Source organism: Manihot esculenta, chromosome 9 (genome assembly GCF_001659605.2).
Source record: "Manihot esculenta cultivar AM560-2 chromosome 9, M.esculenta_v8, whole genome shotgun sequence".
Lineage (NCBI taxonomy): Eukaryota > Viridiplantae > Streptophyta > Magnoliopsida > Malpighiales > Euphorbiaceae > Manihot > Manihot esculenta.
In genome coordinates, this window is record NC_035169.2 from 13,919,669 (window position 1) to 13,947,662 (window position 27,994).

Below are 27,994 nucleotides of genomic sequence, written 5' to 3' on the forward strand. Positions count from 1 at the left end.
CAATGCTCCAATGTCCATAATGTAATCTGCAGCTTACAATACAAACCTTGGTAGCGTTGAATAGATTATCGCGATCACGACTTTAGACTATCACCTCTATCTTCTAAGACAGGTTGAATGTCAAATAACATTCTTAGCCAACTTACAAAAGCCTATAGTAGAGTTATATATACATATTTGCTTATACTTGTTCCTTCTCCTTAACACCTAGAAAGGCCTAAACGTTAGCTCTAATACCACTAACTCCAACACCCCTATAAGGTTATTTAACTAACCGAAATGGAAAAGTACCGTGGTGCTTCTCTCATTTTGTCAATTAACTATTATCATGTATTTCATGACATTTAATATATTTTTGGATAATGGCATAAAAAATTTAAACCTTTATGAATTTTTGCATTTTAATTAAAATGATTTTACTTGGTACAATAAGTTAGGATTTAAAAACATTTAGCGATTCAATTCAAATTTGAAATGAAAGTGGGGGAGCATTTGCCGGTAGCTAACGTGACGTTCCATCTGTATTTTTTTATTACTTAATGGTGGATCATACGCTACACATTGAATAGCCAATATGAGAAATTAACCACCGGTTAATGGTAAAAATCCAAGTTTGGTGTTTAACTAACCTCACTTAAAGTGAAATTTCGAAATTGTTCACGGAACAGTTCAACTACGCTTTTTCTAAGCGAAGCAACGCTGCAACCTGCAACATCTAGAGAGCTAAAATCTTAGCCGTCTAACAACCTAGGATCCTTAGTTATCAGCACCACCACCGGTGCAGTCTATCTTACACTCCTGAATTACTATCAACATTGTCTTCATATCAAATCTACCTATGCACACCACCGCCACTCCCATAGTTTTAACCTCTCACGGAATAACATAAACCATAAACATGAAAATAAGGCAACGAAAAAAAAGAAAGTTGCAGCTGCCATCCAGCTCGTGTAAACCGCATGACTTAGGGCCACCATGCATCTGAAATTTCGATGAGCCAAAACCACTCCATTAACTCGACCAGTAGTCCGTGAGGATAGAGAATTGTCGCAGGGTCCAATTGGTAAACCTTCCCTCCTTCCATTTCCCCACAGTGAGCTAGACTCATCATGAGCGATTCAAACTCGGAGAGTCGAGTACGATTGTTTTGAGATTAGGAATTGTATGAGCAGCATTCGACGTGACGAACACAAGTACAGGTTTCGACAGCTGAATTTGGTGGAGAATCTCAAGTTTAAAAATAATTGATTTTTAGGAGAGGTAACGACAACGAGAGAGAAGTATAGAAAGAAAGGACCAAAAAGTGAATAGAGTTAGGAGAAAGCATGAAGGCAATATCTCCTTTTCTGAGGCCAAAATGGTGGTGAAGCGAGAAGGCCAACTTTTTTGTGCGAAGGACGAAGTCGGGAAAATAAATTCGGCAGCGAGCGACGGCGTCGATGAAAGCGTTTTAGGTTTTTCTACACCATTTAAGAATTTTACCTTAATTAACCACGAATTAATACCTCGCCTTGGTTATCCAAGGTGTAGTATAGAGTCCAGCATCAAGTAATATAAAAATACAATATGGCCTGCTACCGACAAATGCTCCCCCACTTTCAATTCAAATTTGTAAAGAATCGCCAAATATTTTTAAATCCTAATTTATTGTGCCAAGAAATAAAATTTTGGATTTTTATGCCACTATTCTTTATTTTTTCAAGAAACAATTTCATTTAGTCTGCTAGTGAATGAGGATTTGGGATAGGTGCAACACTTCGTCTATGCCTTATAACTGAACTACGACACTGCCTTTCAAATGCCAACTTACGTTTTATATCTAGATTGTGACACTGCCTTTCAATTGCTGTTCTATATCACAAATTGCACCTATTCGCATGCCAATTTTCATGCCTTTGATAAGCTTTCCAAGTTATTCATTTTAGGTACTTATGCTTCTATCCTAAGTTATAGTCATGCTTTGACAATATTAAGGGTCTAATTCACTCATTGTCTCTTTATGAAAATTGTTCTCCTATATCTTATCTAATTCAGTGATTTCTTTTGTGGCTTTATTTTTATCTATACTCTTATAAATATAATTATATGTGTGCTAATTATTTTAGTCATATTAAACTTATTAAATTTCCAATAAGTAATTTATTCAACATGAAAATCTGTTAATATGGCTTGAATTTACATCGCTACTATTTGCTGATTAAAGTCTTAACATAAGTTATATTTGGACCGCACCCGAAGCCTGCCTACGTACCTCCAATAGAGGATCAGGTCCACGTAGCTCTTAACAATAGATATATTACATAAAGTTTATACTAACATAATTTATTCTTGCTAATAATCAACCACAATATCACACTATGCTATACAAAAATAATCTTATTCATTTATTCAATAATCTATTGGACAAATAAGGGTTATATCCGGAATCCAGTAAATAACTAAGGAAACATAAATAATTATATTTTCATATTTTCATAGCACAATCGTATTAAGAAACTAAATACCAATATTCAAAACATATATATATATATATATATATATATATACACATATTTACCTGTAAACAGATATCAATATAACCTATCAATAATAATTACTTGTACCGATTAAAGTGTTTAAAATCTAACTATATCATCAATATAGATAAAAACTAAACTTCCAATAAACAACAATATTATCTCAAATAATATCAATTCCGCCAAAATAATTTATCTAATCTTATCAAATATTATATGCTTCTAAAAAGGGAAAAAGAATAAACTATTGCAGTGATTAATTCGATTTTTAAACATAGACCTTCAATATAATCTTAAAGGCAACCCTATCCACTTCCAAGTGATGAATCGAAATATTTATCAAAAAGTAAATTACGAAATCATACACTATCTATGTCATGTTCTTAAAAGTTGGATAAACTCTACAATCTTCGTTAGTTTTTTCCTAGCAAAACTAACTAATATGTCATTAATGAGATAAATTAACCCCTTAATCACACCTGCCATCTCATAAATATCAATTATTTTATGTGCGTGTTCTCCTTGTATCTTCAATCTCCTCTTACATAATGTTTAGATAATTAAACTTTCTTTAAAACTCTTGAATCTGTTATTATGATAATTCAACTTTATTTCTCTCGAAGGTTAAAACTATGTTTCGATATCAAACAATCATCACAGTAAAAAGTGAACAAGAAGATTGGTCACTAACATGTTCTAGCCTATTTCACCTACTCATACCTCTCCTCTGTTTTCATTTCTCTTATATCATAACATTTATAAAATTCCTCTTTTTAATGATAAACAACACAAAAATAATTATGTTTTTTGAGTACATTGTCGCTCTCATAGAATTTCTCTATACCTTATTGCTAATATCTCTAGTATTTTATTCTAAAAGGATATAAACTTTTATTCGAAGTCAATTCACAGCAGTTAGAAACTTGTCATGGTACAACTGCATCAGATATAAGGCATCTACTATATCCTAGCAGATTCTTAAAAGTGATGCACACAATTTCCACTCAATGCTCCAATGTCCATAATGCAATCTGCAGCTTACAATACAAACATTAGTAGCATTGAATAGATTATCGCGATCGCGATCACGACTTTACACTATCACCTGTGTCTTCTAACACATGTTGAATGTCAAATAACATTCTTAGCCAACTTACAAAAGCCTATAGTAGAGTTATATCCAGACCTTAACCTATAAGGTATACACATTTGCTTATACTTGTTCCTTCTCCTTAACACCTAGAAAGGCCTAAACGTTAGCTCTAATACCACCAACTCCAACACCCCGATAAGGTTATTTGACTAACCGAAACGTAGAAGTACTGTGGTGCTTCTCTCCTTTTGTCAATTAACTATTATGATGTATTTCATGACATTTAATATATTTTTGGATAATGGCATAAAAAATTTAAACCTTTATGAATTTTTGCATTTAATTAAAATGATTTTACTTGGTACAATAAGTTAGGATTTAAAAACAATTAGCAATTCAATTCAAATTTGAAATGAAAGCGGGGGAGCATTTGCCGGTAGCTAACGCGACGTTCCATCTGTATTTTTTTATTACTTAATGGTGGATCATACGCTACACATTGAATAACCAATATGAGTAATTAACCACCGGTTAATGGTAAAAATCCAAGTTTGGTGTTTAACTAACCTGACATAGAGTCAAATTTCGAAATTGTTCACGGAACAGTTCAACTACGCTTTTCCTAAGCGAAGCAACGCTGCAACTTACAACATCTAGATCTTAGCCGTCTAACAACCTAGGATCCTTAGTTATCAGCACCACCGCGGGTGCAGTCTATCTTTCACTCTTGAATTACTGTCAACATTGTCTTCATATCAAATCTATCTATGGACACCACCGCCACTCCCATAGTTAAAACTCTCACGAAATAACATAAACTATAAACATGAAAATAAGGCAACGGAAAAAAAGAAAGTTGCAGCTGCCATCCAGCTCGTGTAAACCGCATGACTTAGGGCCACCATGCATCTGAAAGTTCGATGAGCCGAAACAACTCCATTAACTCGACCAATAGCCCGTGAGGATAGAGAATTGTCCTAGGGTCCAATTGGTAAACCTTCCCTCCTTCCAGCTAGACTCATCGTCAGCGATTCAAACTCGGGAGAGTCGAGTACGATTGTTTTGAGGCCAAAATGGAGGTGAAGCGAGAAGGCCAACTTTTTGTGCGGAGGACGAAGTCGGAAAAATAAACTCGGCAGCGAGCGACGGCTTCGATGAGTGCGTTTTAGGTTTTTCTACACCATTTAAGAATTTTACCTTAATTAACCGAGGATTAATACCCCGCCTTGGTTATACAAGGTGTAGAGTAGAGTCCAGCATCAAGTAATAAATAAATACAATATGGCCTGCTACCGATAGGTGCTCCCTCACTTTCAATTCAAATTTGGAAAGAATCGCCAAATATTTTTAAATCCTAGTTTATTGTGCCAAGAATGATTTTTATGCCATTATTATTTATTTTTTCAAGCAATAATTTCATTTAGTCTGCTAGTGAATGAGGATTTGGAATAGGTGCGACACTTCGTCTATGCCTCATAACTGAACTACGACACTGCCTTTCAAATGCCAACTTACGTTCTATATCTAGACTGCGACACTGCCTTTCAATTGCTATTTTATATCACAAATTGCACCTATTCGCATGCCAATTTTCGTTCCTTTGACAAGCTTTCCAACTTATTCAGTTTAGGTACTTATGTATGCTTCTATCCTAAGTTATAGTCAAGTTTTGGCAATATTAAGGACCTAATTCACTCATGGTTTCGTTATGAAAATTGTTCTCCTATATCTTTACTAATTCAGTGATTTCTTTTGTAGCTTTATTTTTATCTATTATCTTATAAATATAATTATTTGTATGTTAATTATTTTAGTCATATTAAACTTATTAAATTTCCAATAAGTAATTTATTCAACATTAAAATCTGTTAATATGGCTTGAATTTACATCGCTACTATTTGCTAATTAAAGTCTTAACATATGTTATATTTCGACCGCACCCGAAGGCTGCCTACGTACCTCCAATAGAGGATCAGGTCCACGTAGCTCTTAACAATAGATAATAACATAAAGTTTATACTAACATAATTTATTCTTGCTAATAATCAACCACAATATCGCACTATGCTATACAAAAATAATCTTATTCATTTATTGAATAATCAATTGGAGGAATAAGGGTTATACCAAGAATCCAGTAAATAACTAAGAAAACATAAATAATTATATTTTCATAGCTAACTTTGCACAATCCTATTAAGAAATTAAATACCAATATTCAAAACATATATATATATACACAGATATCAATATAACCTATCAATAATAATTACTTGTACCGATTAAAGTGTTTAAAATCTAACTATATCACCAATATAGATAAAAACTAAACTTCCAATAAACAACAATATTCTCTCAAATAATATCAATTCCGCCATAATAATTTATCTAATCTTATCAAATATAATAATGCTTCTAAAAAGGGAAAAATAATAAACTATTCCAGTTATTAATTCGGTTTTCCAACATACACCTTCAATATCATCTTAAAGGCAACTCTATCCAATTCCAAGTGATGAATCGAAATATTTATCAAAAATTACATTAGGAATTCATACACTATTTATGTCATGTTCTTAAAAGTTTGATAGACTCTACAATCTTCCGTATTTTTTCCCTAGCTAGAGTAACTAATATGTTATTAATGAGATAAATTAATCCCTTAATCACACCTACCATCTCGTAACTATCACCTATTTTATGTGCGTATTTTCCTTGTATCTTCAATCCCCTCTTAAATAATGTTTAGATAATTAAACTTTCTAAAAACTCTTGAATCTGTTATTATGATAATTCAAATTTATTTCTCTCGAAAGTTAAGACTATGTTTCGACATCAAACAATCATCATAGTAAAAAGTGAACAAGAAGATTGGTCACTAACATGTTCTAGCCTATTTCACCTACTCATACCTCTCCTTTTTTTCATTTCTCTTATATCATAATATTTATAAAATTCCTCTTCTTAATGATAAACAACACAAAAACAATTATGTTTTTTGAGTACATTGTCGCTCTCATAGAATTTTTCTATACCTTATTGCTAATATCTCTGGTATTTTATTCTAAAAGGATATAAACTTTTATTTGAAGTCAATTCATAGCAGTTAGAAACTTGTCATGGTACAACTGCATCAGATATAAGGCATCTACTATATCCTAGCAGATTCTTAAAAGTGATGTCCACAATTTCCACTCAATGCTCCAATGTCCATAATGTAATCTGCAGCTTACAATACAAACATTGGTAGCGTTGAATAGATTATCGCGATCACGACTTTAGACTATCACCACTATCTTCTAACACAGGTTGAATGTCAAATAACATTCTTAGCCAACTTACAAAAGCCTATAGTAGAGTTATATCCAGACCTTAACCTATAAGGTATACACATTTGCTTATACTTGTTCCTTCTCGTTAACACCTAGAAAGCCCTAAACGTTAGCTCTAATACCACTAACTCCAACACCCCTATAAGGTTATTTAACTAACCGAAATGGAAAAGTACCATGGTGCTTCTCCCATTTTGTCAATTAACTATTATCATGTATTTCATGACATTTAATATATTTTGGGATAATGGCATAAAAAATTTAAACCTTTATGAATTTTTGCATTTTAATTAAAATGATTTTACTTGGTACAATAAGTTAGGATTTAAAAACATTTAGCGATTCAATTCAAATTTGAAATGAAAGTGGGGGAGCATTTGCCGGTAGCTAACGTGACGTTCCATCTGTTTTTTTTTATTACTTAATGGTGGATCATACGCTACACATTGAATAGCCAATATGAGAAATTAACCACCGGTTAATGGTAAAAATCTAAGTTTGGTGTATAACTAACCTCACTTAAAGCGAAATTTCGATATTGTTCATGGAACATGATACGAACCAGCAAGCACAATCACACGAGAATCAAGGAAGCAAGGATTCATTGGTGCTCCCTAGCGGACCAGTGACAAGGAGCAAAGCTAAGAAGCTTAAAGCAGCTATGAACTTACACATTCAAGAACAAGTAACACAAGAATTGACTGAGCTTGCCTTTAGCAAATGTCTCGTGAAGCTTGAAGACACACCTAAGCTACTCACCTTGCTTAAAGTGTGTAATGGAGATAACGCTGTCTAATTTATTCAGCATTGATATGATGGGCTTGCTACATTTTTATGATTTAACACTTGTTTTATTTTAACTTTGTTTGGGCTTGTATTCTGGCCATATCTTACCTTTTAAGTTTTAGAGTGTTGGGCCATGTTTTGGGCTTATGTTTTAATACTTATGTGTTATTTTAGTATGTGATTGGGCTTGGGCCTTATGTGTTTAAGTCAGGCCCAAGAAGAGTGTCCTAGGGTTTTAATTGTTTTTCTCCTTACTATATAAGGATAAGAAACAATTGTAAGAGACAGCTTTGAAATCAATTATCAGAATTATTTTCATGCCTTTGGCGTGTATTGCTTTGAGTGAGAGTGAGGATTTGCTTTCATCAATTGCACCAGGATTCTTGGCTTACTTATCAACTATTCGTTGTGGCGTTTGTCAAATTCTCATCTAAATCCTTCGATCATTAGTGTTTCAGCTTCTCTAAGTGTGGGGTGCCATAGGAGGTGGGTTTATCAGATCTTTGGATTCCATATCTACTTGTGCGTGTGGGTTTGAGGCTTGTGCCATAGGGTTCCGCGTCAGTTGGTATCAGAGCCAAAGTGTGGTAAATTCTTATTTATCTCAGGATCTAGAGTTTTTTTTTTTCTGGGTTTTCCTTTTCTTCGTTATTGATTTCTGTGAGTTTCCTTTTCTTCGTTACTGAGTTTTCCTTTTTTTCTGAGTTTTTTTTTCTGAGTTTTCCTTTTCTTCGTGCATCACAAAAAAAAAAAAATCGCAATACAAAAAAAAAACGAAAAAAAAAAAAATCCCTTTGCCTTATCTTGTTCTGGCAGAAATTGTGATTGTATCTATATTTCCGTACCTATCTCAATTGATTGCTGTAGTTTGTGGGAATCAATTTGGAAATTTGAAATTTGAATTGGGTTGAATCCAGATTAGAGACAAAAGAAATCTGCCTATTGAATTTTATTTGATTTTTTTTTCTGTCTCTATTTGTGGGTCTTGATACTTGCCTTTTTGGGTAGATTTTAATAGATCCATATTTAATTTACTTTGAAGTGAATTAAATTCAAAATTTTCCAGATTCGTTTTTATTTGAATTCTAAGTTTCCTTTTTGGTTTAAGCTTGTTTTTATTTCCTTGACATTGCTGGAGTATTATTTGCTTGTGTCTATACTCTAGGTGATATTTTCAAGTAGCACACCACCTAGTTCTGGTGTTACTTTCCAAATTGTCAGTGTCTTCTTTCTAGTTTTTGTGCGCTTCCTTCTTTCCTTAGGTTTTTTTCTTTGTTTCATTAAACGCACCTTGTGGTTAGTTTGTTGACCTTAGTTTCTGAAGTGCAATTGAAGAATCAACAAAAGAGTGGTAAGTGTGCAGACACTTGAGTGCTTTCTTTTCTAACACAATATTTGCTAGTTTCTTTGTTCTTTGTTGATTTAAGGTAGGATGAGTAAAGACAAAAATGTGGTGGATAGTACTGGTGAAAGTGAATCGGACATGGGTAACGATTATGAGATCTTTAAGAAGTCAGTCAGTGGTGAGTTACAAAGGCTCAGTAGGGCTCTTGAGAGGATGACCGTAAGTATGGAGAGTTTGAAAGTCTCACAGGCTTCTACTTCTACGAGAATGGCTCATCGAATTCTTAACCCCGATAGACCACAAGTCCGAGAACCTCAAGTTCGAGGTGAAGTTGATGATACAGAAGATAATGTCGGACAAGGGAGGGGGAGAGGAGAAGTTCATGGAGGTAATAGAACAGGCGTAGGGTGGAATAGAGGTGGAGATGCTAGGCTTGGCAGAAATGATGATGACACCGAGACATACCAAACCAACACAATTGACGGTGACTTGAGCTCCATAAAGATGAAAGTTCCTGAATTTAAAGGGAATAACAATGCTGAAGAATACATTGAATGGGAGAGAAAAACCGAGCAAATCTTTGAGTGTCATAACTATACCGAGGAGAAGAAGTCTCATATTGCCGCCGTTGAGTTCACGGGTTATGCCTCTTTCTGGTGGGATCAATTGAAATCCACTAGGAGGAATAAGGGCTTAAGGGCAGTTCCACCATGGGACTACTTGAAAGAGTTGATGCGCCAAAGATTTATTCCTTCGCACTATTATAGGGATTTGTACAACAGGTTGGCAAGACTGGTGCAAGGAGGAAAGAGTGTGGAAGAATACCACAAGGAGATGGAGATGATGATGGCTAGGGCTCATATTGAGGAGGATGAGCAAATGTTGATGTCCAGGTTTCTAGGTGGCCTTAACCACTACATTGCTGAAGAACTTGACATGTACCAATACAATACCATGGAGGATATGGTTGATAAAGCAATGAAAATAGAAAGGCGACACAAGGGCAGAAATAATCTTAAACTCACATACAAGTCCTCAAACAGTGGTGGTGGATTTCCAGGCTATAGAAGTGGAGAAAAGAAAGATTATAAAAGCCCAATCCAAGGGGGCAAAGATTCGGTGGCCACTAACAAAGGACCTTCTCAAGGGAATAACAAGGAACAGTCAGGTACTTCTAACTCTTCTAACCCTACTAGAGAGATAAAATGTTTTAAATGTTTGGAAAAAGGACATATTGCATCTCAATGTCCTAATAAAAGAGTTATGATAGCAACTGCTGATGGGGGTGTAGTGTCTGATTCTGATCATAGTGATGAAGAGATAGATGCTAATATGACTGAATTGATTGATGCTCATAATGACTGTGATGATTCGGATGTGTTTGTTGATAATGTGTTGCTTGCTGAACGTGGTGAGATGCTTGTTGCTAGGCGTGCTTTGAATATCCAGGTTAAGGAAGAAAGTCTAGAACAACGGGAAAACATATTTCACACTAGGTGTTTGGTTAATGGAAAAGTGTGTACTCTCATTATTGATGGGGGTAGTTGCACAAATGTGGCTAGTGTATATATGGTGGAGAAATTGGGCTTGGCTTCTATTAAACATCCTAAGCCATACAGATTGCAATGGTTGAATGATTGTGGTGAGGTTAAGGTTACACGCCAGGTGGTTATACCATTTTCCATTGGTAGGTACAAGGATGAGATTTTGTGTAATGTGGTACCTATGCAGGCAAGCCATATGTTGTTAGGTAGACCGTGGCAATATGATAGAAAGGTGCAACATGATGGGTTCAATAACAAGTACTCCTTCACTCATGAAGTACAGAAGGTTATACTCGCTCCTTTATCACCTCAAGAGGTATATGCTGATCAAATAAAGATGCTGGAGAGGGCGAGGGAGGCTTCGGCCTTGGCTACAACGGGGAGTGAGAGCTTGAGTTCTGCGGAAAAAATGAGAGAAAAGTGTGAATCTAAGGGTAAAGAGGCTGGAAAAGAATCAAGACCAATAAATGGCCCATTGGTGAGAGAAAAGATGCAAGAGGGGAGGGCAAAACAGACTTTTTATGTGAGAGCGAGAGAGGTTAAGAGTGCTATTTCTTTAGGGCAGCCCGTGTTGCTTATAAGATATAAGGAGATTTTATTTACTGACACTGATATTAACCTTTCTTGTTTGCCTTCTAGTTTTGTTTGCCTTCTAGTTTTAAGTCTATGATGCAGGAATTCACTGATGTCTTTCCAGATGAGCTACCTAGTGGATTGCCACCGTTGAGGGGCATCGAGCATCAGATAGATTTCATACCTGGTTCTAGCATTCCAAATAGACCAGCTTACCGAAGCAATCCAATGGAAACAAAGGAAATGCAAAGGCAAATTGACGAGCTTATGGAGAAGGGACTGGTGAGAGAGAGTTTAAGTCCATGTGTTGTTCCTGTGCTGCTTGTTCCAAAGAAGGATGGCTCTTGGCGAATGTGTGTTGATTGTAGAGCAGTTAACAAGATCACAGTGAAGTACAGGCATCCTATACCTCGGCTAGATGACATGTTGGATGAGCTTCATGGTGCCAGGTACTTTACAAAAATTGATCTTATGAGTGGATATCATCAGATTAGGATGAAACCTGGTGATGAATGGAAAACTGCATTTAAGACAAAGTATGGTTTGTATGAATGGTTAGTTATGCCTTTTGGTTTGTCCAATGCACCTAGTACGTTTATGAGGCTAATGAATCATGTGTTGCGTGCATACTTAGGAAAATTTGTTGTTGTTTACTTTGATGATATCTTGATCTATAGCAGGTCTCTCGACGAACATATTGAGCATGTTAGGTTGGTTCTGCAGGTTTTGAGGAAAGAGAGCTTGTATGCTAAACTTAAGAAGTGCACATTTTGTATAGATAGACTTGTTTTCCTTGGTTTTGTTGTGAGTGCACAGGGAATTGAGGTAGATGAAGAGAAGGTGAAAGCTATAAAGGAGTGGCCTATTCCTAAATCTATTTCAGATGTGAGGAACTTTCATGGCCTTGCAAGCTTTTACAGGAGGTTTGTGCGCGATTTCTCTACGATTTTTTCATTTCTTACATCAAATATTTATAAAATTTGGGTTTAATGGGGAGAGGAGCAACAGAAAGCTTTTGTACTCGCTCTAATAGAATTTTTCTATACCTTATTGCTAATATCTCTAGTATTTTATTCTAAAAGGATATAAACTTTTATTTGAAGTCAATTCATAGCAGTTAGAAACTTGTCATGGTACAACTGCATCAGATATAAGGCATCTACTATATCCTAGCAGATTCTTAAAAGTGATGCACACAATTTCCACTCAATGCTCCAATGTCCATAATGTAATCTGCAGCTTACAATACCTTGGTTGAATAGATTATCGCGATCACGACTTTAGACTATCACCTCTATCTTCTAACACAGGTTGAATGTCAAATAACATAGCCAACTTACAAAAGCCTTATAAACACATTTGCTTATACTTGTTTCCTTCTCCTTAACACCTAGAAAGGCCTAAACGTTAGCTCTAATACACCTACTTCACACTCCTATAAGTTATTTACTTAAGCGAAATGGGCCAGTACCATGGTGCTTACTTTTTGTCAATACTTTATCATGTATTTCTATGACATTTAATATATTTTTGGATATGGCATAAAATTAAACCTTTAGAATTTTGGGTTTTAATTAAATTTTTACTTGGTACAATAAGTTAGGATTTAAAACAGCATTTGCGAATTCAAATTTCAAATTTGAAATGAAGTGGGGAGCTTTGGCCTGAGGTAGCTAATCAGTGACGTTCCATCTGTATTAATTTTTATTCTTGATGTGATCAGACTCAATTGAAATCCAATATTGGAGAAATTACACGGTCTAATGTGGGTATAAAATCAGTTTCGTGTTTAACATAACTTGGCTTAAAGTGAAATTTCGAAATGTTCACGGAACAGTTCAACTACGCTTTTTCTAAGCGAAGCAACGCTGCAACCTGCAACATCTAGAGAGCTAAAATCTTAGCCGTCTAACAACCTAGGATCCTTAATTATCAGCACCACCACTGGTGCAGTCTATCTTACACTCATGAATTACTATCAACATTGTCTTCATATCAAATCTACCTATGCACACCACCGCCACTCCCATAGTTAAACCTCTCACGGAATAACATAAACCATAAACATGAAAATAAGGCAACGAAAAAAAAGAAAGTTGCAGCTGCCATCCAGCTTGTGTAAACCGCATGACTTAGGGCCACCATGCATCTGAAATTTCGATGAGCCAAAACCACTCCATTAACTCGACCAGTAGTCCGTTAGGATAGAGAATTGTCCCAGGGTCCAATTGGTAAACCTTCGCTCCTTCCATTTCTCCACAGTGAGCTAGACTCATCATCAGCGATTCAAACTCGGGAGAGTCGAGTACGATTGTTTTGAGATTAGGAATTGTATGAGCAGCATTCGACGTGACGAACACAAGTAAAGGTTTCGACAACTGAATTTGGTGGAGAATCTCAAGTTTAAAGATACTTGATTTTTTAGGACAGGTAACGACACCGAGAGAGAAGATATAGAAATAAAGGACCGAAAGGTGAATAGAGTTAGGAGAAAGCATGAAGGCAATATCTCCTTTTCTGAGGCCAAAATGGTGGTGAAGCAAGAAGGCCAACTTTTTGTGCGAAGGACGAAGTCGGGAAAATAAATTCGGCTGCGAGCGACGGCATCGATGAGAGCGTTTTAGGTTTTTCTACACCATTTATGAATTTTACCTGAATTAACCAACGATTAATACCTCGCCTTGGTTATCCAAGGTGTAGCGTAGATTCCAGCATCAAGTAATATAAAAATACAATATGGCCTGCTACCGACAGATGCTCCCCCACTTTCAATTCAAATTTGTAAAGAATCGCCAAATATTTTTAAATCCTAATTTAATGTGCCAAGAAATAAAATTTTGGATTTTTAATTTTTTCAACAAACAATTTCATTCAGTCTGCTAGTGAATGAGGATTTGGGATAGGTACAACACTTCCTTTATGCCTTATAACTGAAACACTGCCTTTCAAATGCCAACTTACGTTTTATATCTAGACTGTGACACTGCCTTTCAATTGTTGTTTTATATCACAAATTGCACCTATTCGCATACCAATTTTCGTTCCTTTAACAAGCTTTCCAAGTTATTCATTTTAGGTACTTCTGTATGCTTCTAACCTAAGTTATAGTCAAGTTTTGGCAATATTAAGGGTCTAATTCACTCATAGTCTCTTTATCAAAATTGTTCCCCTATATCTTAGCTAATTCAGTGATTTCTTTTGTGGCTTTATTTTTTTCTATAATCTAATAAATATAATTATTTGTATGTTAATTATTTTAGTCATATTAAACTTATTAAATTTACAATAAGTAATTTATTCAACATGAAAATCTGTTAATATGGCTTGAATTTACATCGCTACTATTTGCTAATTAAAGTCTTAACATATATTATATTTCGACCGCACCCGAAGGCTGCCTACGTACCTCCAATAGAGGATCAGGTCCACGTAGCTCTTAACAATAGATAATAACATAAAGTTTATACTAACATAATTTATTCTTGCTAATAATCAACCACAATATCACACTATGCTATACAAAAATAATCTTATTTATTTATTCAATAATCTATTTGAGGAATAAGGGTTATATCTAGAATTCAGGAAATAACTAAGGAAACATGAATAATTATATTTTCATAGCTAACTTTGCACAATCCAATTAAGAAACTAAATACCAATATTCAAAACATATATATATATACACATATTTATATATAAACAGATATCAATATAACCTATCAATAATAATTACTTGTACCGATTAAAGTGTTTAAAATCTAACTATATCACCAATATAGATAAAAACTAAACTTCCAATAAATAACAATATTATCTCAAATAATATCACTTCCTCCAAAATAATTTATCTAATCTTATCAAATATAAAAATACTTCCAAAAAGGAAAAAAGAATAAACTATTGCAGTGATTAATTCGGTTTTCCAGCATAGACCTTCAATATAATCTTAAAGTCAACTCTATCCACTTCCAAGTGATGAATCGAAATATTTATCAAAAAGTACATTAGGAATTCATACACTATTTATGTCATGTTCTTAAAAGTTTGATAGACTCTACAATCTTCCGTATTTTTTTCCTAGCTAGAGTAACAAATATGTTATTAATGAGATAAATTAACCCCTTAATCACACCTACCATCTCATAACTATCACCTATTTTATGTGCGTATTTTCCTTGTATCTTCAATCCCCTCTTACATAATGTTTAGATAATTAAACTTTCTTTAAAACTCTTGAATCTGTTATTATGATAATTCAAATTTATTTCTCTCGAAGGTTAAGACTATGTTTCGATATCAAACAATCATCACAGTAAAAAGTGAACAAGAAGATTGGTCACTAACATGTTCTAGCCTATTTCACCTACTCATACCTCTCCTTTTTTTCATTTCTCTTATATCATAATATTTATAAAATTCCTCTTTTTAATGATAAACAACACAAAAACAATTATGTTTTTTGAGTACATTGTCGCTCTCATAGAATTTTTCTATACCTTATTGCTAATATCTCTAGTATTTTATTCTAAAAGGATATAAACTTTTATTTGAAGTCAATTCATAGCAGTTAGAAACTTGTCATGGTACAACTGCATCAGATATAAGGCATCTACTATATCCTAGCAGATTCTTAAAAGTGATGCACACAATTTCCACTCAATGCTCCAATGTCCATAATGTAATCTGCAGCTTACAATACAAACATTGGTAGCGTTGAATAGATTATCGCGATCACGACTTTAGACTATCACCTCTATCTTCTAACACAGGTTGAATGTCAAATAACATTCTTAGCCAACTTACAAAAGCCTATAGTAGAGTTATATCCAGACCTTAACCTATAAGGTATACACATTTGCTTATACTTGTTCCTTCTCCTTAACACCTAGAAAGGCCTAAACGTTAGCTCTAATACCACTAACTCCAACACCCCTATAAGGTTATTTAACTAACCGAAATGGAAAAGTACCGTGGTGCTTCTCTCATTTTGTCAATTAACTATTATCATGTATTTCATGACATTTAATATATTTTTGGATAATGGCATAAAAAATTTAAACCTTTATGAATTTTTGCATTTTAATTAAAATGATTTTACTTGGTACAATAAGTTAGGATTTAAAAACATTTAGCGATTCAATTCAAATTTGAAATGAAAGTGGGGGAGCATTTGCCGGTAGCTAACGTGACGTTCCATCTGTATTTTTTTATTACTTAATGGTGGATCATACGCTACACATTGAATAGCCAATATGAGAAATTAACCACCGGTTAATGGTAAAAATCCAAGTTTGGTGTTTAACTAACCTCACTTAAAGTGAAATTTCGAAATTGTTCACGGAACAGTTCAACTACGCTTTTTCTAAGCGAAGCAACGCTGCAACCTGCAACATCTAGAGAGCTAAAATCTTAGCCGTCTAACAACCTAGGATCCTTAGTTATCAGCACCACCACCGGTGCAGTCTATCTTACACTCCTGAATTACTATCAACATTGTCTTCATATCAAATCTACCTATGCACACCACCGCCACTCCCATAGTTAAACCTCTCACGGAATAACATAAACCATAAACATGAAAATAAGGCAACGAAAAAAAGAAAGTTGCAGCTGCCATCCAGCTCGTGTAAACCGCATGACTTAGGGCCACCATGCATCTGAAATTTCGATGAGCCAAAACCACTCCATTAACTCGACCAGTAGTCCGTGAGGATAGAGAATTGTCCCAGGGTCCAATTGGTAAACCTTCCCTCCTTCCATTTCTCCACAGTGAGCTAGACTCATCATCAGCGATTCAAACTCGGGAGAGTCGAGTACGATTGTTTTGAGATTAGGAATTGTATGAGCAGCATTCGACGTGACGAACACAAGTACAGGTTTCGACAGCTGAATTTGGTGGAGAATCTCAAGTTTAAAGATAATTGATTTTTTAGGAGAGGTAACGACACCGAGAGAGAAGATATAGAAAGAAAGGACCGAAAGGTGAATAGAGTTAGGAGAAAGCACGAAGGCAATATCTCCTTTTCTGAGGCCAAAATGGTGGTGAAGCGAGAAGGCCAACTTTTTGTGCGAAGGACGAAGTCGGGAAAATAAATTCGGCAGCGAGCGACGGCGTCGATGAGAGCGTTTTAGGTTTTTCTACACCATTTAAGAATTTTACCTTAATTAACCAAGGATTAATACCTCGCCTTGGTTATCCAAGGTGTAGCGTAGAGTCCAGCATCAAGTAATATAAAAATACAATATGGCCTGCTACCGACAGATGCTCCCCCACTTTCAATTCAAATTTGTAAAGAATCGCCAAATATTTTTAAATCCTAATTTATTGTGCCAAGAAATAAAATTTTGGATTTTTATGCCACTATTCTTTATTTTTTCAAGAAACAATTTCATTTAGTCTGCTAGTGAATGAGGATTTGGGATAGGTGCAACACTTCCTTTATGCCTTATAACTGAACTACGACACTGCCTTTCAAATGCCAACTTACGTTTTATATCTAGACTGTGACACTGCCTTTCAATTGTTGTTTTATATCACAAATTGCACCTATTCGCATGCCAATTTTCGTTCCTTTGACAAGCTTTCCAAGTTATTCATTTTAGGTACTTCTGTATGCTTCTATCCTAAGTTATAGTCAAGTTTTGGCAATATTAAGGGTCTAATTCACTCATGGTCTCTTTATGAAAATTGTTCTCCTATATCTTAGCTAATTCAGTGATTTCTTTTGTGGCTTTATTTTTATCTATATCTTATAAATATAATTATTTGTATGTTAATTATTTTAGTCATATTAAACTTATTAAATTTCCAATAAGTAATTTATTCAACATGAAAATCTGTTAATATGGCTTGAATTTACATCGCTACTATTTGCTAATTAAAGTCTTAACATATATTATATTTCGACCGCACCCGAAGGCTGCCTACGTACCTCCAATAGAGGATCAGGTCCACGTAGCTCTTAACAATAGATAATAACATAAAGTTTATACTAACATAATTTATTCTTGCTAATAATCAACCACAATATCACACTATGCTATACAAAAATAATCTTATTCATTTATTCAATAATCTATTGGAGGAATAAGGGTTATATCTAGAATCCAGGAAATAACTAAGGAAACATAAATAATTATATTTTCATAGCTAACTTTGCACAATCCAATTAAGAAACTAAATACCAATATTCAAAACATATATATATATACACATATTATATATAAACAGATATCAATATAACCTATCAATAATAATTACTTGTACCGATTAAAGTGTTTAAAATCTAACTATATCACCAATATAGATAAAAACTAAACTTCCAATAAACAACAATATTATCTCAAATAATATCACTTCCTCCAAAATAATTTATCTAATCTTATCAAATATAAAATGCTTCCAAAAAGGAAAAAGAATAAACTATTGCAGTGATTAATTCGGTTTTCCAACATAGACCTTCAATATAATCTTAAAGGCAACTCTATCCACTTCCAAGTGATGAATCGAAATATTTATCAAAAAGTACATTAGGAATTCATACACTATTTATGTCATGTTCTTAAAAGTTTGATAGACTCTACAATCTTCCGTATTTTTTTCCTAGCTAGAGTAACTAATATGTTATTAATGAGATAAATTAACCCCTTAATCACACCTACCATCTCATAACTATCACCTATTTTATGTGCGTATTTTCCTTGTATCTTCAATCCCCTCTTACATAATGTTTAGATAATTAAACTTTCTTTAAAACTCTTGAATCTGTTATTATGATAATTCAAATTTATTTCTCTCGAAGGTTAAGACTATGTTTCGATATCAAACAATCATCACAGTAAAAAGTGAACAAGAAGATTGGTCACTAACATGTTCTAGCCTATTTCACCTACTCATACCTCTCCTTTTTTTCATTTCTCTTATATCATAATATTTATAAAATTCCTCTTTTTAATGATAAACAACACAAAAACAATTATGTTTTTTGAGTACATTGTCGCTCTCATAGAATTTTTCTATACCTTATTGCTAATATCTCTAGTATTTTATTCTAAAAGGATATAAACTTTTATTTGAAGTCAATTCATAGCAGTTAGAAACTTGTCATGGTACAACTGCATCAGATATAAGGCATCTACTATATCCTAGCAGATTCTTAAAAGTGATGCACACAATTTCCACTCAATGCTCCAATGTCCATAATGTAATCTGCAGCTTACAATACAAACATTGGTAGCGTTGAATAGATTATCGCGATCACGACTTTAGACTATCACCTCTATCTTCTAACACAGGTTGAATGTCAAATAACATTCTTAGCCAACTTACAAAAGCCTATAGTAGAGTTATATCCAGACCTTAACCTATAAGGTATACACATTTGCTTATACTTGTTCCTTCTCCTTAACACCTAGAAAGGCCTAAACGTTAGCTCTAATACCACTAACTCCAACACCCCTATAAGGTTATTTAACTAACCGAAATGGAAAAGTACCGTGGTGCTTCTCTCATTTTGTCAATTAACTATTATCATGTATTTCATGACATTTAATATATTTTTGGATAATGGCATAAAAAATTTAAACCTTTATGAATTTTTGCATTTTAATTAAAATGATTTTACTTGGTACAATAAGTTAGGATTTAAAAACATTTAGCGATTCAATTCAAATTTGAAATGAAAGTGGGGGAGCATTTGCCGGTAGCTAACGTGACGTTCCATCTGTTTTTTTTTTATTACTTAATGGTGGATCATACGCTACACATTGAATAGCCAATATGAGAAATTAACCACCGGTTAATGGTAAAAATCCAAGTTTGGTGTTTAACTAACCTCACTTAAAGTGAAATTTCGAAATTGTTCACGGAACAGTTCAACTACGCTTTTTCTAAGCGAAGCAACGCTGCAACCTGCAACATCTAGAGAGCTAAAATCTTAGCCGTCTAACAACCTAGGATCCTTAGTTATCAGCACCACCACCGGTGCAGTCTATCTTACACTCATGAATTACTATCAACATTGTCTTCATATCAAATCTACCTATGCACACCACCGCCACTCCCATAGTTAAACCTCTCACGGAATAACATAAACCATAAACATGAAAATAAGGCAACGAAAAAAAAGAAAGTTGCAGCTGCCATCCAGCTCGTGTAAACCGCATGACTTAGGGCCACCATGCATCTGAAATTTCGATGAGCCAAAACCACTCCATTAACTCGACCAGTAGTCCGTGAGGATAGAGAATTGTCCCAGGGTCCAATTGGTAAACCTTCCCTCCTTCCATTTCTCCACAGTGAGCTAGACTCATCATCAGCGATTCAAACTCGGGAGAGTCGAGTACGATTGTTTTGAGATTAGGAATTGTATGAGCAGCATTCGACGTGACGAACACAAGTACAGGTTTCGACAGCTGAATTTGGTGGAGAATCTCAAGTTTAAAGATAATTGATTTTTTAGGAGAGGTAACGACACCGAGAGAGAAGATATAGAAAGAAAGGACCGAAAGGTGAATAGAGTTAGGAGAAAGCACGAAGGCAATATCTCCTTTTCTGAGGCCAAAATGGTGGTGAAGCGAGAAGGCCAACTTTTTGTGCGAAGGACGAAGTCGGGAAAATAAATTCGGCAGCGAGCGACGGCGTCGATGAGAGCGTTTTAGGTTTTTCTACACCATTTAAGAATTTTACCTTAATTAACCAAGGATTAATACCTCGCCTTGGTTATCCAAGGTGTAGCGTAGAGTCCAGCATCAAGTAATATAAAAATACAATATGGCCTGCTACCGACAGATGCTCCCCCACTTTCAATTCAAATTTGTAAAGAATCGCCAAATATTTTTAAATCCTAATTTATTGTGCCAAGAAATAAAATTTTGGATTTTTATGCCACTATTCTTTATTTTTTCAAGAAACAATTTCATTTAGTCTGCTAGTGAATGAGGATTTGGGATAGGTGCAACACTTCCTTTATGCCTTATAACTGAACTACGACACTGCCTTTCAAATGCCAACTTACGTTTTATATCTAGACTGTGACACTGCCTTTCAATTGTTGTTTTATATCACAAATTGCACCTATTCGCATGCCAATTTTCGTTCCTTTGACAAGCTTTCCAAGTTATTCATTTTAGGTACTTCTGTATGCTTCTATCCTAAGTTATAGTCAAGTTTTGGCAATATTAAGGGTCTAATTCACTCATGGTCTCTTTATGAAAATTGTTCTCCTATATCTTAGCTAATTCAGTGATTTCTTTTGTGGCTTTATTTTTATCTATAATCTTATAAATATAATTATTTGTATGTTAATTATTTTAGTCATATTAAACTTATTAAATTTCCAATAAGTAATTTATTCAACATGAAAATCTGTTAATATGGCTTGAATTTACATCGCTACTATTTGCTAATTAAAGTCTTAACATATATTATATTTCGACCGCACCCGAAGGCTGCCTACGTACCTCCAATAGAGGATCAGGTCCACGTAGCTCTTAACAATAGATAATAACATAAAGTTTATACTAACATAATTTATTCTTGCTAATAATCAACCACAATATCACACTATGCTATACAAAAATAATCTTATTCATTTATTCAATAATCTATTGGAGGAATAAGGGTTATATCTAGAATCCAGGAAATAACTAAGGAAACATAAATAATTATATTTTCATAGCTAACTTTGCACAATCCAATTAAGAAACTAAATACCAATATTCAAAACATATATATATATATATACACATATTTATATATAAACAGATATCAATATAACCTATCAATAATAATTACTTGTACCGATTAAAGTGTTTAAAATCTAACTATATCACCAATATAGATAAAAACTAAACTTCCAATAAACAACAATATTATCTCAAATAATATCACTTCCTCCAAAATAATTTATCTAATCTTATCAAATATAAAAATGCTTCCAAAAAGGAAAAAGAATAAACTATTGCAGTGATTAATTCGGTTTTCCAACATAGACCTTCAATATAATCTTAAAGGCAACTCTATCCACTTCCAAGTGATGAATCGAAATATTTATCAAAAAGTACATTAGGAATTCATACACTATTTATGTCATGTTCTTAAAAGTTTGATAGACTCTACAATCTTCCGTATTTTTTTCCTAGCTAGAGTAACTAATATGTTATTAATGAGATAAATTAACCCCTTAATCACACCTACCATCTCATAACTATCACCTATTTTATGTGCGTATTTTCCTTGTATCTTCAATCCCCTCTTACATAATGTTTAGATAATTAAACTTTCTTTAAAACTCTTGAATCTGTTATTATGATAATTCAAATTTATTTCTCTCGAAGGTTAAGACTATGTTTCGACATCAAACAATCATCACAGTAAAAAGTGAACAAGAAGATTGGTCACTAACATGTTCTAGCCTATTTCACCTACTCATACCTCTCCTTTTTTTCATTTCTCTTATATCATAATATTTATAAAATTCCTCTTTTTAATGATAAACAACACAAAAACAATTATGTTTTTTGAGTACATTGTCGCTCTCATAGAATTTTTCTATACCTTATTGCTAATATCTCTAGTATTTTATTCTAAAAGGATATAAACTTTTATTTGAAGTCAATTCATAGCAGTTAGAAACTTGTCATGGTACAACTGCATCAGATATAAGGCATCTACTATATCCTAGCAGATTCTTAAAAGTGATGCACACAATTTCCACTCAATGCTCCAATGTCCATAATGTAATCTGCAGCTTACAATACAAACATTGGTAGCGTTGAATAGATTATCGCGATCACGACTTTAGACTATCACCTCTATCTTCTAACACATGTTGAATGTCAAATAACATTCTTAGCCAACTTACAAAAGCCTATAGTAGAGTTATATCCAGACCTTAACCTATAAGGTATACACATTTGCTTATACTTGTTCCTTCTCCTTAACACCTAGAAAGGCCTAAACGTTAGCTCTAATACCACTAACTCCAACACCCCTATAAGGTTATTTAACTAACCGAAATGGAAAAGTACCGTGGTGCTTCTCTCATTTTGTCAATTAACTATTATCATGTATTTCATGACATTTAATATATTTTTGGATAATGGCATAAAAAATTTAAACCTTTATGAATTTTTGCATTTTAATTAAAATGATTTTACTTGGTACAATAAGTTAGGATTTAAAAACATTTAGCGATTCAATTCAAATTTGAAATGAAAGTGGGGGAGCATTTGCCGGTAGCTAACGTGACGTTCCATCTGTATTTTTTTATTACTTAATGGTGGATCATACGCTACACATTGAATAGCCAATATGAGAAATTAACCACCGGTTAATGGTAAAAATCCAAGTTTGGTGTTTAACTAACCTCACTTAAAGTCAAATTTCGAAATTGTTCACGGAACAGTTCAACTACGCTTTTTCTAAGCGAAGCAACGCTGCAACCTGCAACATCTAGAGAGCTAAAATCTTAGCCGTCTAACAACCTAGGATCCTTAGTTATCAGCACCACCACCGGTGCAGTCTATCTTACACTCCTGAATTACTATCAACATTGTCTTCATATCAAATCTACCTATGCACACCACCGCCACTCCCATAGTTAAACCTCTCACGGAATAACATAAACCATAAACATGAAAATAAGGCAACGAAAAAAAGAAAGTTGCAGCTGCCATCCAGCTCGTGTAAACCGCATGACTTAGGGCCACCATGCATCTGAAATTTCGATGAGCCAAAACCACTCCATTAACTCGACCAGTAGTCCGTGAGGATAGAGAATTGTCCCAGGGTCCAATTGGTAAACCTTCCCTCCTTCCATTTCTCCACAGTGAGCTAGACTCATCATCAGCGATTCAAACTCGGGAGAGTCGAGTACGATTGTTTTGAGATTAGGAATTGTATGAGCAGCATTCGACGTGACGAACACAAGTAAAGGTTTCGACAGCTGAATTTGGTGGAGAATCTCAAGTTTAAAGATACTTGATTTTTTAGGATAGGTAACGACACCGAGAGAGAAGATATAGAAATAAAGGACCGAAAGCTGAATAGAGTTAGGAGAAAGCACGAAGGCAATATCTCCTTTTCTGAGGCCAAAATGGTGGTGAAGCGAGAAGGCCAACTTTTTGTGCGAAGGACGAAGTCGGGAAAATAAATTCGGCAGCGAGCGACGGCGTCGATGAGAGCGTTTTAGGTTTTTCTACACCATTTATGAATTTTACCTTAATTAACCAACGATTAATACCTCGCCTTGGTTATCCAAGGTGTAGCGTAGAATCCAGCATCAAGTAATATAAAAATACAATATGGCCTGCTACCGACAGATGCTCCCCCACTTTCAATTCAAATTTGTAAAGAATCGCCAAATATTTTTAAATCCTAATTTAATGTGCCAAGAAATAAAATTTTGGATTTTTATGCCACTATTCTTTATTTTTTCAAGAAACAATTTCATTCAGTCTGCTAGTGAATGAGGATTTGGGATAGGTACAACACTTCCTTTATGCCTTATAACTGAACTACGACACTGCCTTTCAAATGCCAACTTACGTTTTATATCTAGACTGTGACACTGCCTTTCAATTGTTGTTTTATATCACAAATTGCACCTATTCGCATGCCAATTTTCGTTCCTTTGACAAGCTTTCCAAGTTATTCATTTTAGGTACTTCTGTATGCTTCTATCCTAAGTTATAGTCAAGTTTTGGCAATATTAAGGGTCTAATTCACTCATAGTCTCTTTATCAAAATTGTTCTCCTATATCTTAGCTAATTCAGTGATTTCTTTTGTGGCTTTATTTTTTCTATAATCTTATAAATATAATTATTTGTATGTTAATTATTTTAGTCATATTAAACTTATTAAATTTCCAATAAGTAATTTATTCAACATGAAAATCTGTTAATATGGCTTGAATTTACATCGCTACTATTTGCTAATTAAAGTCTTAACATATATTATATTTCGACCGCACCCGAAGGCTGCCTACGTACCTCCAATAGAGGATCAGGTCCACGTAGCTCTTAACAATAGATAATAACATAAAGTTTATACTAACATAATTTATTCTTGCTAATAATCAACCACAATATCACACTATGCTATACAAAAATAATCTTATTCATTTATTCAATAATCTATTGGAGGAATAAGGGTTATATCTAGAATCCAGGAAATAACTAAGGAAACATGAATAATTATATTTTCATAGCTAACTTTGCACAATCCAATTAAGAAACTAAATACCAACATTCAAAACATATATATATATATATACACATATTTATATATAAACAGATATCAATATAACCTATCAATAATAATTACTTGTACCGATTAAAGTGTTTAAAATCTAACTATATCACAAATATAGATAAAAACTAAACTTCCAATAAATAACAATATTATCTCAAATAATATCACTTCCTCCAAAATGATTTATCTAATCTTATCAAATTTAAAAATGCTTCCAAAAAGGAAAAAAGAATAAACTATTGCAGTGATTAATTCGGTTTTCCAATATAGACCTTCAATATAATCTTAAAGGCAACTCTATCCACTTCCAAGTGATGAATCGAAATATTTATCAAAAAGTACATTAGGAATTCATACACTGTTTATGTCATGTTTTTAAAAGTTTGATAGACTCTACAATCTTCCGTATTTTTTTCCTAGCTAGAGTAACTAATATGTTATTAATGAGATAAATTAACCCCTTAATCACACCTACCATCTCATAACTATCACCTATTTTATGTGCGTATTTACCTTGTATCTTCAATCCCCTCTTACATAATGTTTAGATAATTAAACTTTCCTTAAAACTCTTGAATCTGTTATTATGATAATTCAAATTTATTTCTCTCGAAGGTTAAGACTATGTTTCGATATCAAACAATCATCACAGTAAAAAGTGAACAAGAAGATTGGTCACTAACATGTTCTAGCCTATTTCACCTACTCATACCTCTCCTTTTTTTCATTTCTCTTATATCATAATATTTATAAAATTCCTCTTTTTAATGATAAACAACACAAAAACAATTATGTTTTTTGAGTACATTGTCGCTCTCATAGAATTTTTCTATACCTTATTGCTAATATCTCTGGTATTTTATTCTAAAAGGATATAAACTATTATTTAAAGTCAATTCATAGCAGTTAGAAACTTGTCATGGTACAACTGCATTAGATATAAGGCATCTACTATATCCTAGCAAGTTCTTAAAAGTGATGCACACAATTTCCACTCAATGCTCCAATGTCCATAATGTAATCTGCAGCTTACAATACAAACATTGGTAGCGTTGAATAGATTATCGCGATCACGACTTTAGACTATTACCTCTATCTTCTAACACAGATTGAATGTCAAATAATATTCTTAGCCAACTTACAAAAGCCTATAGTAGAGTTATATCAAGACCTTAACCTATAAGGTATACACATTTGCTTATACTTGTTCCTTCTCCTTAACACCTAGAAAGGCCTAAACGTTAGCTCTAATACCACTAACTCCAACACCCCTATAAGGTTATTTAACTAACCGAAATGGAAAAGTACCGTGGTGCTTCTCTCATTTTGTTAATTAACTATTATCATGTATTTCATGACATTTAATATATTTTTGGATAATGGCATAAAAAATTTAAACCTTTATGAATTTTTTCATTTTAATTAAAATGATTTTACTTGGTACAATTAGTTAGGATTTAAAAACATTTAGCGATTCAATTCAAATTTGAAATGAAAGTGGGGGAGCATTTGCCGGTAGCTAACGTGACGTTCCATTTGTATTTTTTTATTACTTAATGGTGGATCATACGCTACACATTGAATAGCCAATATGAGAAATTAACCACCGGTTAATGGTAAAAATCCAAGTTTGGTGTTTAACTAACCTCACTTAAAGTGAAATTTCGAAATTGTTCACGGAACAGTTCAACTACGCTTTTTCTAAGCGAAGCAACGCTGCAACCTGCAACATCTATAGAGCTAAAATCTTAGCTGTCTAACAACCTAGGATCCTTAGTTATCAGCACCACCACCGGTGCAGTCTATCTTACACTCCTGAATTACTATCAACATTGTCTTCATATCAAATCTACCTATGCACACCACCGCCACTCCCATAGTTAAACCTCTCACGGAATAACATAAACCATAAACATGAAAATAAGGCAACGATAAAAAAGAAAGTTGCAGCTGCCATCCAGCTCGTGTAAACCGCATGACTTAGGGCCACCATGCATCTGAAATTTTGATGAGCCAAAACCACTCCATTAACTCGACCAGTAGTCCGTGAGGATAGAGAATTGTCCCAGGGTCCAATTGGTAAACCTTCCCTCCTTCCATTTCTCCACAGTGAGCTAGACTCATCATCAGCGATTCAAACTCGGGAGAGTCGAGTACGATTGTTTTGAGATTAGGAATTGTATGAGCAGCATTCGACGTGACGAACACAAGTAAAGGTTTCGACAGCTGAATTTGGTGGAGAATCTCAAGTTTAAAGATACTTGATTTTTTAGGATAGGTAACGACACCGAGAGAGAAGATATAGAAATAAAGGACCGAAAGCTGAATAGAGTTAGGAGAAAGCACGAAGGCAATATCTCCTTTTCTGAGGCCAAAATGGTGGTGAAGCGAGAAGGCCAACTTTTTGTGCGAAGGACGAAGTCGGGAAAATAAATTCGGCAGCGAGCGACGGCGTCGATGAGAGCGTTTTAGGTTTTTCTACACCATTTATGAATTTTACCTTAATTAACCAACGATTAATACCTCGCCTTGGTTATCCAAGGTGT

The 27,994-nt window shown here is 34.1% G+C and overlaps 1 protein-coding gene and 1 long non-coding RNA gene across 10 annotated transcripts in view; one reads left to right on the plus strand and one right to left on the minus strand.

The window, feature by feature from the left end:
- LOC122721271 (protein PELOTA 1-like) overlaps positions 1–27,994 on the plus strand; it is an 83,678-nt gene that overhangs the window by 6,358 nt on the left and 49,326 nt on the right. The gene's annotated exons all lie outside the window — the stretch shown is intronic.
- LOC110629814 lies at positions 3,247–25,489 on the minus strand. Of its 2 annotated transcripts, none has more exons than XR_006351897.1 (3): positions 19,419–25,489; positions 12,237–12,439; positions 3,247–3,360 (listed from the first exon to the last, which is right to left on the minus strand). It is a non-coding gene; the product is annotated as an uncharacterized LOC110629814 (long non-coding RNA). The 2 variants fall into 2 exon arrangements; XR_006351896.1 differs by lacking the exon at positions 3,247–3,360 and adding an exon at positions 6,227–6,645.